The sequence below is a fragment of the Juglans microcarpa x Juglans regia genome, chromosome 8D (genome assembly GCF_004785595.1).
Source record: "Juglans microcarpa x Juglans regia isolate MS1-56 chromosome 8D, Jm3101_v1.0, whole genome shotgun sequence".
Taxonomy (NCBI): domain Eukaryota; kingdom Viridiplantae; phylum Streptophyta; class Magnoliopsida; order Fagales; family Juglandaceae; genus Juglans; species Juglans microcarpa x Juglans regia.
Genome location: NC_054608.1, coordinates 5,129,511 through 5,144,404, shown reverse-complemented (window position 1 = coordinate 5,144,404; position 14,894 = coordinate 5,129,511).

Genomic DNA, 14,894 nt, shown 5'->3' with positions numbered 1-14,894 from the left:
AATGTGCTGGTTGCAACGTGTGGGTGCGTGCGTATCACAACCCTAAGTCAAGACGGGACATTATCTTGTTGGAGCTTATTTGGTTACTCAGAAGCGTAATAAATTGATGTGATGTCCCCTAGGTTGTCTCTGGGCGACAATAGGCTCAAACGAGACGATAACGCTCTCGTTCCAACTCTATGGCCCTCTGCTGGCGGGGCTAGAGAATGCTTGGTCATGTACGTAGTGTTTTTTAATACCGTATTGTGTTGGCCACTGGTCTAGTATAGGTAATACCTTCCACTACAAGAATATTGGGCTTTTGCGACCAATTCATTTCCGTCCATACATAAATCGACGCTAAAATTTTTTTTTTGTGTCCAATTTTGCTTAGTCACTAGTTTCCAACGTTAAAGGTGATTTTGGGAACAACGAACTGTTATGAGTATTTTGCGACGATATGTTTATTTTTGCGACTATTTATTTCAACGCAATATGATTATAGTGTTTTGGCGACCATATTATTTCCATCCATACTTAAGTGACGCTAATAGATAATATTTTTGCGTCCAAGTTAAAGCTATCGCATATTTCCATCGCAAAAGTTAGATCCAGGAAAACGAACCGTTTCATTTTTTTTTTTTTTGCGTCCAAATTTGGTCCTTTTTCATAATTTTACTGGACACAAAAAGTTTGCAGCGTGATTTTATCCCCTTGTTGTCCAAGACGATCATTCCTCTGCTATAGTTTATATACCCTCGTTGGCAGCAAATTCTCCAAATTTACACCAAATTTTTTCTTTGCCCCAAATCTGCTGAACCAAACCAGCATCTATCATACTAAATTTCTAGTGAAGTTATTTCAATAAATTTTGTGGAAGATCTTCACATCATTCCAATATTTTCCCCAAGTCATTCCATCGTTAGTTTTATTTTGAGAAGAATGATCATAGGCAATGGTTCAGAAGATTATTGATCACAAACATATTGAAATGATTACAGGTAGGCCCATGTAATCGATTTCAATTTTTTTTCTCTTTTTAGTGAAGAAAGGAAATACGTACAAGTGCTCAGAAGGTGTTTGCTTAAATGCTTCTTAGAGATAAATTTATTTCACTCACACATCTGTATGGCCTCTATTTGCCGAAATGCTTCTTAGAGAAATTGTGAGCCTTAATACTTTTGGTTTCATTGCTAGAACTGATTTCCCTTGCTTTATCTACACTCTGTGATTAAATCATAGTTTTTATTTTACACTTAGCTATCATTATTTTCTAGGTTTGAAACTGATTTCCTAGCATCCAAGTTTATATTCGTGTCAGAATAATCTGCGAGTATTTTATCTATTCCAGAGTTGATGTGTGCGAATTGAGGAATTTTGTCCGTGTATCTTCTTGACTAAATCTTGAACATTACAATCTAAGCCTTTTCAACTGTCTAAGCCTCCTTAATGATCAAGAACTAGAAGGTGAGTGAAGAAACATGGTACAGAGTTGGAATTAGTGTGATGGATTTTGTTTAGAAGTTAATACTCGATGACATTCCAATTTCTGATCATGTCTAATTTTTTACAGATGGACAAAAGTTGGATGAATGTCACCGATAGGTTTAGCTCAAGGGAATATGCCGAAGGGGTTAGACAGTTTTTGAGAATGGCTCAAGCTCATGTTCATGGAAACAATCGTGTCATGTGTCCATGTCGTAGATGTCGTAATATGGTGTTCGTACCTATAAGTGAGGTCGAACGACATCTATTTATTACTGGGATAGATCAAAATTATAGGCATTGGATATTTCATGGGGAGCCAGAACCCCTGAACATTAATAGTGATGATGATAATGATAATGTTGACGATTCTTATATCGATGACATAGACGATATGTTAGGTGACATTCATGCTGCTACCACTGTCGGTGTTGATGAAGACATGGCTGCACATATAGCGGGTCCCTCCTCTGTTGAACCCAGACCAACCAGTTTTGAGAAACTGTTGGAAGATGCTCGTCGTCCACTTTACGATGGCTGCACAACATTTTCTAAACTATCATTCACTGTGAAGTTGCTCCACATCAAATAATTGGTGGGTGGAGTATAAAGTCCTTTGACATGTTACTTAAACTATTGAAAACTGCTTTTCCCCAATCACTCTTGCCAAACTCTTTCGATAAGGCACGGTCATTGGAGCGAGGCCTCGGATTTAGATACATAAAAATACATGCATGTCCAAATGATTGCATATTATATTGGAAGGAAAATTCCAACAAGCAAGAGTGCCCTAAGTGCAAGGCATCTAGGTGGTTGTCTACCACACCTAAGCAACGACCAGTACCATAAAATGTTATGCATTATTTCCCACTTAAGCCAAGGTTGCAGAGATTATTTATGTCCAAGAAAACTGCAGTATCCATGAGATGGCATCAATCACAAAGGGTGAGGGATGAAAACACTTTGAGGCATCCCGTGGACTCTGAGGTGTGGACCACATTTGATAGAGAGCAACGTTGGTTTGCTAAAGATGCTCGTAATGTCTGCTAGTGATGGATTCAACCCATTCAATAATATGAGTAAACCATACAGCATTTGGCCAGTGATTCTGGTTCCATATAACTTACCTCCATGGCTATGTATGAAAGACCCGTTCTTCATGTTGTCTACTTTAATTCCTAGTCTTAAATCACCTGGAAATGAAATTGATGTTTACTTACGCCTTTTAGTTGACGAACTAAATGATTTGTGGCAAAATGGAGTAGATACGTATGATGCGATGGTTGGCCAACGATTTCGATTGCATGCAGCTTTACAGTGGACCATCAATGATTTTTCCGCATATGGTAATCTTTCTGGGTGAAGCACTAAGGGAAAGTTGACATATCCTTGTTGCAACCTGGATACAGATAGCATGTGGTTGAGACATGGTCGGAAGCATTGCTACATGGGTCATCGTCGCTTCCTACCTTCAAGTCACATATGGAGAACAAAGAAGATAATTTTTAATGGCAGAGAAGATCACCGGATGCCACCTAGACAGTTGTCTGGAGAAGATATAATGCATCAGTTAAATAACATGGCTCAAGTGCATTTTGGCAAAGGTTCTAAAAGAAGAAAACGCACTCCTAAGGAGTTAAATTGGACAAAACATAGTATCTTCTTTGAACTGCCATATTGGGCATCTCTAAAACTTAGGCATAATCTCAATGTGATGCACATTGAAAAGAACATTTTTGACAATGTGTTGGGTACATTGATGAATATTCAAAGTAAAACAAAAGATAATATCAATGCTCGACGAGACTTAGCCGAACTGGGTATAAGAAAAGAGTTACATTTGAAAGAAGATGGTGATCGAGCTGTAATTCCTCATGCCTATTTCCTGCTACATGGAAATGAACGGAAAGAGTTTGGTGCATTGTTGAGTGGAGTTAAATTCCCTGATAGTTTTGCATCTAATATTTCTAGGTGTGTTAATGTTAGTGATTGTAAAATATCTGGTATGAAAAGTCATGATGCCCACATATTCATGCAAAGGCTACTACCAGCAGTAATCGGCGGGTACTTAAGACATGATATACGTTTGGCGTTGATGGAACTTAGCACTTTCTTTAGGGAATTATGTGCACGAACGTGTAAGAAAGATATATTGAAGCGTCTTGAGACTGACATTGTCCTCAATCTTTGCAAAATGGAATAGATATTTCCACCAAGCTTCCTTGACGTAATGGTCCACCTAGCTATCCATTTGTCCCGTGAGTTGGACCTAGCAGGACCAATTCAATACAAGTGGATGTATCCATTCGAGAGGTACTTGGGCAAATTTAAGCGGTACATAAAAAACAAAGCCTGCCCAGAAGGATCCATTGCGGAGGCATATATTCATGTAGAATGCTTGACATTTGCCTCGATGTATCTGCATGATGTACCAACTAGGTTCATTAATGAGGATCGAAACATTGATATCGGTGCTCAAACAGCCGAAGTAGCTTCCTTCTCAGTTTTTTCACAGAAAGTGCGCCTATTGGGGACTTCAATTCCTACACAACTAGAGAAAAAATTATTTAAGACTGTTAGATGGTACGTCCTCAATAATTGCACAGAAATTGAGCAATACTTGGAGTAAGAACCTTCAACCATACTCATTAATCTTTGATGTCTTATGGAATATTGTGCTTAAATGGCTTTTAACAAAATCATTTTATTATTTTTTTTCCTGTAGGGAGCACTACAACATTCTGAAGGACCAGAGCCTAACTAACATAGAAATGAGGCATGAAACTAAATTTCCTTCGTGGTTCAAAAAACGTGTAAGATGATATTATATCTACCCAAAATTAATTTTTATTATCTATCTCATACTTATTGGCATATTTTCATCTCATCTTTTGGTTAATATTTTAGATTCAAGCACTTCGTGCTGGGGACCTTGACCAAGTATCTGATGATCTTTATGCAATAGCTTTTGGTCCTGACCCTTGGGTGGCATCATATGCTGGTTGTATAATGAACGGTATAAGGTTTCATACAAAGTATCGTGAAATAAACCATAGAACACAAAATAGTGGTGTGCTAGTTACAAGTGAACACCAATAAACTATGATAAATTTCTATGGTGTTCTCAATGACATATTGGAGTTGCGGTACATGGGATGGCGACGTGTCTGGTTGTTTAGTTGTGATTGGTTTGATGTTAGTGATACCATTCGGGGGATACATGTTAGTGAACATGTTACAAGTGTCAATATGTCCCGAACTTCTTATAAGGACGATCCTTTTGTACTGGCTTGCCAAGTGTCACAAGTTTTTTACCTCAAAGACACAAACTTATGTGGGTCTTGGCACATTGTATAGGAAATCACATATAGGAATGTCTATGATGTTCCCCAGTTGGAGATAAATGATGACGGAGATTATTCTAGCGAGGGTGATGTATATCAGGAAGAACTGTCTTCTGACATTTATAGAGATGTCGAGTTTGATGAGAATGGCCTTCAGTCCTCATTGCTAAGGCCAGATGTTCTCCCACAAACTGTTCCTGCTACTGAATTAACCGTAGGAAATAATGACATTCTTGACGACCGGGAATTTATAAACGACATCTTGGAGGATTCTACAGATGACAACTCTGATACCACGTCCATTGCTTCCATTGATGATGAAGACTCACTTGGAGACACTAATGTAGAGGCTGAGGATGTTTAAGATTTCGATACACTTTTTATTTATAATATAGCTTCAGGTTGATTATGCATCCAGGTTGTACACCACACTCTTGAAATATCCCAATTATTTTAGCTCGTATTTTGCATATTTGAACACATGCCTCTTATTAGATGTTTGAATTTATAACATTGTGGTTATGAGATATTTTCAAAGGTGACATTTGACTGAAACCTCGAGTATGTTGTCCTTTTCTTTCCTAAAAATCCAATATCTTTACTTCCATATTCAGTATAATGAATGGTGTTCCCACTGCACAATATCTTTACTTCCATATCCTATTGTTCACCTAGCTTGCCAGTTATATTATCAAATGAATTTCTTTTGTCAGCAAATTCTTGAGTAATTTATTTCTGATCTATGAAATTTTCATGTAGCATGATACACCCTTTTATCATGTTACTAAACTTAACAAAGAAATTAAAGGGGAGTAGTTTATCCAATTATTGGCTGCTTTTGAAGATGAAAAGAAGAAATGAGACTAATCAATTAAATTTCTTTACATGATGTCTCATACTACTATTCCCAACAACAATGGTGGATTCTGCATTATACTGGTAGACGTTTGCCATTTTCTTTTGTTGATTACAAATGGCCAGCCTAAGACACTTTGGGGTAAACTAAGTCATGGAGTGGTAGGTTGTGAGGGAATGTAATCAATTCCATTGAAGTTTTTGATCTATTGAATGCTGACCTTGTGTGATGCTATCATACAGTCCAAGCTATGTATTTTAACTATAATATTTCCAAATTCTGGTTTGAAGGGTTTATACCAGCGACATTTTATACTTGGTATGATGTACTACTTGTATTTCAGAGATCTATATTTTGTATTGAAAGGTTTACTACTGAGAGATGGAATATTGTAATTTATATGTTCTACTAGTGGTATTTCAGAGGTTTGTATTTACAATGCTGCACCAGATCTATTGTGTGAATTACTGAAAATTGTTGCGGTTAATATGGAACATTATAGCATTTTCACACAAAAGCCATCCCCATGGTGTTATGTCAGTGGTTGAATATAGGTACTGCTTCTCTAGAAATCATAAACGGTTTTTCAAATATTTAAATAGAACTGAAAAAACAGAGGTTCTACCTAACACAACACCTAGAAGGAGGTGAATTGGTGTTGTTCAATTTTTCTGGTCTAATAAAAAAGATTGACAAGCAAGCAATTAAACAATGAAACAAATCACACAAATAATCAACACAGAATGATGTGCTCACGAAGTGGAAACTCATTTGAATAACCGAATCAAAATCTAAAACCACTCTGGGTGTACGACACCACCTCAAATCCACAATATAAACTTTAATTGTTACAATCAAGAAAGAGGAGCTTAAACCTAAGGCAAAATTTGATTTTTAGAACACTGGCTCGAGCGAAGTCGAGCAAACTTTCTGACTTGAAATTCGCTCGAGCGAGTTATCGAGCCGAATCAAGCGAAGTCTCTAACTTGGATGTAGCTCGAGCGACCTGTCGAGCGTAGTCGAGCAAAGTCTCTGACTTGAATTTAGCTCCAGTGAACTGTCGAGCGTAGTCGAGCGAAGTCTCTGAGAGATGGAATATTGTAATTTATATGTTCTACTAGTGGTATTTCAGAGGTTTGTATTTACAATGCTGCACCAGATCTATTGTGTGAATTACTGAAAATTGTTGCGGTTAATATGGAACATTATAGCATTTTCACACAAAAGCCATCCCCATGGTGTTATGTCAGTGGTTGAATATAGGTACTGCTTCTCTAGAAATCATAAACGGTTTTTTCAAATATTTAAATAGAACTGAAAAAACAGAGGTTCTACCTAACACAACACCTAGAAGGAGGTGAATTGGTGTTGTTCAATTTTTCTGGTCTAATAAAAAAGATTGACAAGCAAGCAATTAAACAATGAAACAAATCACACAAATAATCAACACAGAATGATGTGCTCACGAAGTGGAAACTCATTTGAATAACTGAATCAAAATCTAAAACCACTCTGGGTGTACGACACCACCTCAAATCCACAATATAAACTTTAATTGTTACAATCAAGAAAGAGGAGCTTAAACCTAAGGCAAAATTTGATTTTTAGAACACTGGCTCGAGCGAAGTCGAGCAAACTTTCTGACTTGAAATTCGCTCGAGCGAGTTATCGAGCCGAATCAAGCGAAGTCTCTAACTTGGATGTAGCTCGAGCGACCTGTCGAGCGTAGTCGAGCAAAGTCTCTGACTTGAATTTAGCTCCAGTGAACTGTCGAGCGTAGTCGAGCAAAGTCTCTGAGAGATGGAATATTGTAATTTATATGTTCTACTAGTGGTATTTCAGAGGTTTGTATTTACAATGCTGCACCAGATCTATTGTGTGAATTACTGAAAATTGTTGCGGTTAATATGGAACATTATAGCATTTTCACACAAAAGCCATCCCCATGGTGTTATGTCAGTGGTTGAATATAGGTACTGCTTCTCTAGAAATCATAAACGGTTTTTCAAATATTTAAATAGAACTGAAAAAACAGAGGTTCTACCTAACACAACACCTAGAAGGAGGTGAATTGGTGTTGTTCAATTTTTCTGGTCTAATAAAAAAGATTGACAAGCAAGCAATTAAACAATGAAACAAATCACACAAATAATCAACACAGAATGATGTGCTCACGAAGTGGAAACTCATTTGAATAACTGAATCAAAATCTAAAACCACTCTGGGTGTACGACACCACCTCAAATCCACAATATAAACTTTAATTGTTACAATCAAGAAAGAGGAGCTTAAACGTAAGGCAAAATTTGATTTTTAGAACACTGGCTCGAGCGAAGTCGAGCAAACTTTCTGACTTGAAATTCGCTCAAGCGAGTTATCGAGCCGAATCAAGCGAAGTCTCTAACTTGGATGTAGCTCGAGCGACCTGTCGAGCGTAGTCGAGCAAAGTCTCTGACTTGAATTTAGCTCCAGCGAACTGTCAAGCCATGTCGAGCGAAGTCTCTGACTTGATTGTAGCTCGAGCGAACTGTCGAGCCATCTCGAGCGAAGTCTCTGACTTGAATTTCGCTTGCGCGAAAGGTCGAGCCATGTCGAGCGAACCTCTGTTTGTGTTCTGCTCAAACCATTTTGGCCCCCTTTTCACTTTACACACTTTAACACTTGTTACAACACAATTTTACAAAGGTTTTCACAAGAATATGCCAACAAACTTATTTTTACATTAACAATCTCCCCCTTTGGCATTTCTGTGACAAAACCTCTAACCTATACATTTGGACCTAATCCTGACACACTCGACTCAGGATTACCAAATACATATAAAGTTACTTGAGATATTTCTGCACACTTGACAAACAGGTAAGCGTACCAAAATATTCACACATGTGTAATCAATATAGTTAAAAGCAAAAATTCAAGTATACACATGACAAGCACACTTTTCATAAAAAATTCTTCATTAAGAAAATATGACATTGAGTTTCAATGAAGCATGTAATACAAATAGTAGATAAAAAAAACTTGTGTTTCACAAAGCAAATTTTCTTTCACTAGTGCTCCCCCTAAAGCATATTATCACTCCCCCTACATATGTGCTCCACTATGCTCCCTCCCCTACATAACACTCACCCTTTTTGTCACTAAATGCAAGGGGCTCAATCACCACCATTTGACTGGCTTCTATCATCCTTGTTACGGAGGAGCTCCTCAATGTCGTTGAAGTGTTGTGTGACAGTCTGTTGGAAGCCATCAAGACGAGCATCAAGGGGGACCAAATAGTCCAACACCATCTGTAGACTGGGCTCGGTCAATGGGGTTGCGCCTAGAGATGCCGAGGTGGATGGTGAGGAGCTCGAAGGCCGAGAGCTCGACGGCTGAGATGCTAGTGCAGGTGCCGGATGATGCTCAATGTCTAAAGGTTGAAGGGTAAGGTGAGCACGGCTAAGCTGAATGGTCTTACGACCAATAGGAGCCTTGAGTAAAATCCTAGGCTCATGAGGAAGAAGTGAGACAGAGTGAGCCAAGGCAATCCGGGTGATGAGACAAGGAAATGGTAGTCCTGTCCGGACTTTATTGGACCGGAATGTCTCGATTATGACCTGACAAATATGACTCCCAAATCAATGGAGACCTCATTGATCAGGGCATAAAGAAGAAGTGCCCGATCATACCCGAGATCAGAATGATGTGCCGTTGGGTAGAGTTTAGTCAGGACGATTCGACTAAGAAGAATGTGGTTAGGTGGAAACAAAATCGTGTACAAGGGTATCCTACCATTCCAGTTACTTGGCCTCCCAGTCAAGCATGAAGCGATGACTGGCACGAGAGGAGCAGGAGTGGTAAATACAGATAGACCGAGTCGGATACCCGAGGGGCATTTAACAAGTCGGCCACCATGGCAGGGGTTATCCAGAAATGGATGGTTCGGAGACTTACCTCAAAGGAGTCATCATCTGAAATGTCATGGATATTTGAGTAAAACTCCCTCACCAAATCCAAATAAGGATTAGGAAGACCAATGTTCAAGCCAAGCCATTGGCAGGATTCAAAAATGCGGGGCACAATGGTCTCATTTAACTCACCTAAGGAGACCTCACGCTCAATAATAAGGTTGCGTGTACCAAAATTCTCATCATAAAGATCCTGAGCCCCTTTATTGTGGAAGTGTGTTTGTGCTGGGGCAAGGGGATCCTGGGCTAGGGTGGGAGTATCCTTACGAGGACGCACACGACGAGACAAGGTTTTAGGCTGTAGACAAAACAATGACCATTAAGATCTAAAATATCCAATACATATGCATGCCATGTAAAAACCATGTAAATGCAACTAAATTGCCCAATGCATGAGGAAAAAACCATGTAAATGCAACTAAATGGATGATTCAGACTTTTCATCACACACCTAGTGTGCGTGTGTTGCCATGTGTGATTATAGTGCATGCACAACTTCAAAATTATTAGGGCATGAAAACGTATGACTAATGTGCTCAATGCAATACACTAGGTGCAACATGCCCAATGCAAGTGCTATAACTCTAGTAAGCTACAAAATGTGCCATTTTGGTTTGAGAACCCATGTGGAGTGCATGCTACACAGAACATCACTCAATTGTGAGTGGTGTTCTTCCCACACACTATAACTATTACCAATAGGCATTTACAAACATACCAACCAAGCAATCCCCATTGTTCCACAATGAACATGTACGCATGTTTAAGCTATGGAGAAATGCAATTCAATGTAAATGCAACAAGATGACCCACTTAGGCATTTTATCAAGCACTTGGTGTGCTTGTTTTGTTACACAAAGGTTTAGTGCATGCATAACTCCCGAAATTCCTAAATACAATGGTGAGAGAAACATTCACTACTCCCAATTCACAAACCAACAAAATGCCCAACAAAAAATCCCCATTTCAAAAACCTAAAAACTATTCTCCCATGTAGAAACCGTAGCCCCCATGAAATGGTATGAAAATCAAAATAAGAATAAAACGGAAATGGTAGAACAAGGGGCTTACCGTGAGTGAGTGAAGTTCAAATGGTGGAGATTCAATGGAGACCACACGAAGAAGAAGGAAAAAGAGAGAAAATCGCACTGAGAAGGGGAGAGGAAACGGCGCAGGAAGAGAAAACAGGTCTGAGGGGAAAACAAAACGACACAGGGTTTATGAACTTTTTAAAACGTTCCCGCTCGAGCGAAACTTAGGTTTAGCTCGAGCGAAATCCCAGACTTCTCAAATAATTAGGTTTAATATTTCATTATGTGATCCAAGCATTAATGAAGTCAATTTTGAAGTCTAGAAATCACATCAAAATATGGAAGAGTGGCCTCAATTTTACACGTTTCACACATGTAGTTTGTTCCCTGAATTAAAACGAGAGTTGACAATGTCATTCAGTTTTGCATAAAAGACATCAAATGTCTCATCATCCATCATTCTGAGTTCTTCAAAGTTGGTAGTCAACATTTGAAGCTTAGAGTTCTTCAAACTGTAATAGGTTGTTTCCATCCTCTTACCATGGAAACCCACATTGGTTCATCTATGGATTTGTTAAAAGTTCTCATTCGAACTTTCCAATAGGCATAATTGCTACCATCAGAATATGGTAGCGATGTGAGTGATTGAGACCTATCCATTTTAACCACTACAGCAGGATCACACTTAGAAACTAAATCCTAGCAGAGTGAACCCACTCTGATACCAATTGAAAAAGCAATTGTTCTACTCAACACAACACCTAGAAGAGATGAATAGGTGTAGTTCAATTTACCTGCAATTAAACAATGAAACAAATCACACAAATAATCAACACAGAGATTTGGGCACGAAGTGGAAACTCATTTGAAGAACCAAATCAAAATCTAAAATCACTCTGGGTGTAAGACACCATCTCAAATCCATCATAGAAACTTTAATTGTTACAACCAATATAGAGACACTCACAAAATCTTTGTAGTTCCTAAACTTGGCTTGCAACACCACGAGTGCCCCACTCGATCTCTACACGCACGTATAAGTGTCGGAACTCCAGAGATCTATAGCATCCCAAGAGAACCTCTCGATCTCTGTAGCAACAGTAGCTCCGAAAACCTTCCATAGACTCCAATGGACTCAACGGTGTTTTATCTTGAGTGTGATATGGTGGAGGTATCATTTCCAATAGATATTTAACTTTGAATGTGGGGAGAAGTTTCTCTCAAATGCTCTTGGAAAGGGGTTCTATTTTTACTCTGATTTTCCACCCAAAGGGAAGACAAGAAAGTTCCCTTTTATAGTAACCCAAGAAAGAGGCACTTAAAAACCTAAGGAAAAATTAGGTTTTCAGAATATTGGCTCGAGCGAAACGAGCTAACTTTCTGACTTGAAATTCGCTCGAGCGACTTGTCGAGCCGAATCAAGCGAACTCTCTGACTTGAATTTAGCTCGAGTGACTTGTCGAGCCATGTCGGGCAAAGTCTCTAACTTGAATTTAGCTCGAGCGAAATGTTGAGCGTAGTCGTGCGAAGTCTCTGACTTGATTGAAGCTCAAGCGACTTGTCGAGCCATGTCGAGCGAATTCTATTACTTGAATTTAGCTCAAGCAAAATGTCGAGCGTAGTCGTGCGAAGTCTCTGACTTGATTGTAGCTCGAGCAACTTGTCGAATGTCGAGCGAATTCTCTGACTTGAATTTAGCTCGAGCGAAATGTCAAGCGTAGTCATGCAAAGTCTCTGACTTGATTGTAGCTTGAGCGAAATGTCGAGCCATGTCGAGCGTAGTCTCTGACTCGAATTTCGCTCGAGCAAAATGTCGAGCCATGTCGAGCGAACCTCATATTTGTGTTCTGCTCAAGCCGTTTTGACCCCTTTTCACTTTACACACTTTAACACTTATTACAACACAATTGTACTGAGTTATTCACAAGAATATGCGAACAAAGTTATTATTACATTAACAAGATGTGTCAAGGCATGAGGGAGACATACATCAATTATTAATTATCAGTAATCACTTAAAATATGTATAAGATTCCTTTTGAATTAATCATTATATTTAATTTGGATTTGCATGATTCTAAGAAGCCATATTAAAAAGTTTTCACCTTAATATCTAATATTTTTTTCAATTAAAAAATTTTCACCATATTAAAAAAGTTTTGACCATGTTAAAAATTTCCAATTATTTTCATGTCATCAAACTTTAATTTTTAATTCTTATGTGTTGAATTGTGCACATGCAAAGTAACAATAGACATAATATTAATAAGAATGAATATTAGGCTATATTAATGAGACTGAATATAACAACAATGAAGAACCCGGCCCTAGTTTTTCTTAGAGAGACAAACTTATCTTTCTCTCTAGAAACCCCCTCATCTCTCCTTTAGTGTAGGGGGAGGAGTTTCGGCTCCTCCCTCCTTCCTCCCTCCCTCATCTCTCCTTCCTTTCATCTCTATTTTTTTTACACACTTTTTTCATTTTGGGTGTTTTTTCAATCACGGGTATGGAGGAAGGTCGATCTATTGCTCTCTAGCGTCTAGCGACCATCACGAACCCCACAGCAGGTTTCTCAAGGCGCCGATCCTTCAGATGGGCGAAGAGTTTCGCTGAGCAGAGCAGCACGTGAGCCACGTACATGCGCGACCCAAAGAGAGCGCTATATCCCATTCGCCTCCACTCAGGGTCCAAAATATAAGATTTTAAATTTTAGATCTGTAGAGGTTTGTGGCATTGGACTATTTATTGGGGAGCTATTAATATTGTAGTTGGCTTGTAATGTATGTTTCAGGTTTAGTTTGTTAATGTCTATCATGAATGAATGCAATATGCTTTTTCTCAAAAAAAAAAAAAAATAGCATTGAATTGTTTCATTTTCATAATTGAAAAAATAAGTGCTGCAAAAGCACAAAAAAATTCATCAAAATTTAACATTTACCTTAATTTACTTCTTAATATTTTCACTACTTGATAAATAATTTGTGCACTGGCAACATCATGGTAGATTTATGAACAGTTCGTGCATGCATGTATAGTAAATGTATTTATAGCAAATAAGATTAATAACTAATTTGCTCAATTAAAAAAATTAAAAAAATTAAAAAACGTGTCAAGCTGAAATTACAAAGTCCATGCATGCTTGACAAACGTGTCAAGAAATTCTACACTAGAAAGTCATTTTGTGTTCCCATTCATTAAATATTCAAGAGCTTTAATAAAAGCTATGCTTTGACTAGTAGTGTATGGACCTAAAGGTGACATTTGCGTGGAGGGAAAATAGTAGACCAGAGGCTGGAACACATTTTCGCGTGGAGGGAAAACAATTGGACTAGCTAGGGGCTGCATTGACATTTTCCCTCTCCCTACCGACCCATAGTAGATAAAAATATCTTTACTGCACCTTCCATTTTAGCTTGCTCGTGTCTTGAAGAAATACTGCAATCATGTCCTCTGCTTACAGGAAGGGATTTAGCAAGCTAGCCTCAAGTTCAAAGCGTGGTGCGGCTGATGGACTTCACAATCGGCGAAGGAAAAAGCTGTATATTTTTGGGTTGATTTATGTTTCTTTCGCATTATATATCCTTCCCTATCCAATACGATTTCGGTAGTAGTTTTTGATAATTACTACATGCCGACTAGATGCATGTGAGGGATTTTTCCAGCACAAGAAAAACCATGTGGGTTGCTTTACTAGGACAAAACCATGAAGTCAGCAGTATATTAATTGTTTGTTGCTGGAGATGTCTTGATGGGGTTTGGGAGATAGTAGGGATGGTAGTTTCCCATATGATTTTTAAGCATATATAAGATTTAATAGTCCATAATACTGCCTCGTTAGGCAAAGGTTCTAGTTTTTTCCTGGCTGATTTCCTGTATGATTTTTCTATGTATTTCCATATCTGACATTGTGGTTTGGTCATATTTTTTTTCCATATGAGACATGGTGGTTAGGCGTATGATTTTTTCATGTACATGCAACTTGGACAAAGGTTTTAGTTTTTAATTTCTAATCAAGCATGATATTAACTCTTTATACTTTGAAATAGTTCGAATCATCTTCTTTTATTGGAACATTAGGCAAAGGTTTTAGTTTTAATTTGTAATCAACCATGATATTAACTCTTTATATTTTGAAATAGTTCGAATCATCTTCTTTTATCGCAACATGATATTCTTCAACCTAGAAATATAACATAATTATCACACAAACTACAATAAAAATGGTAGAAGCTAAATAAAAGTTGTTCCT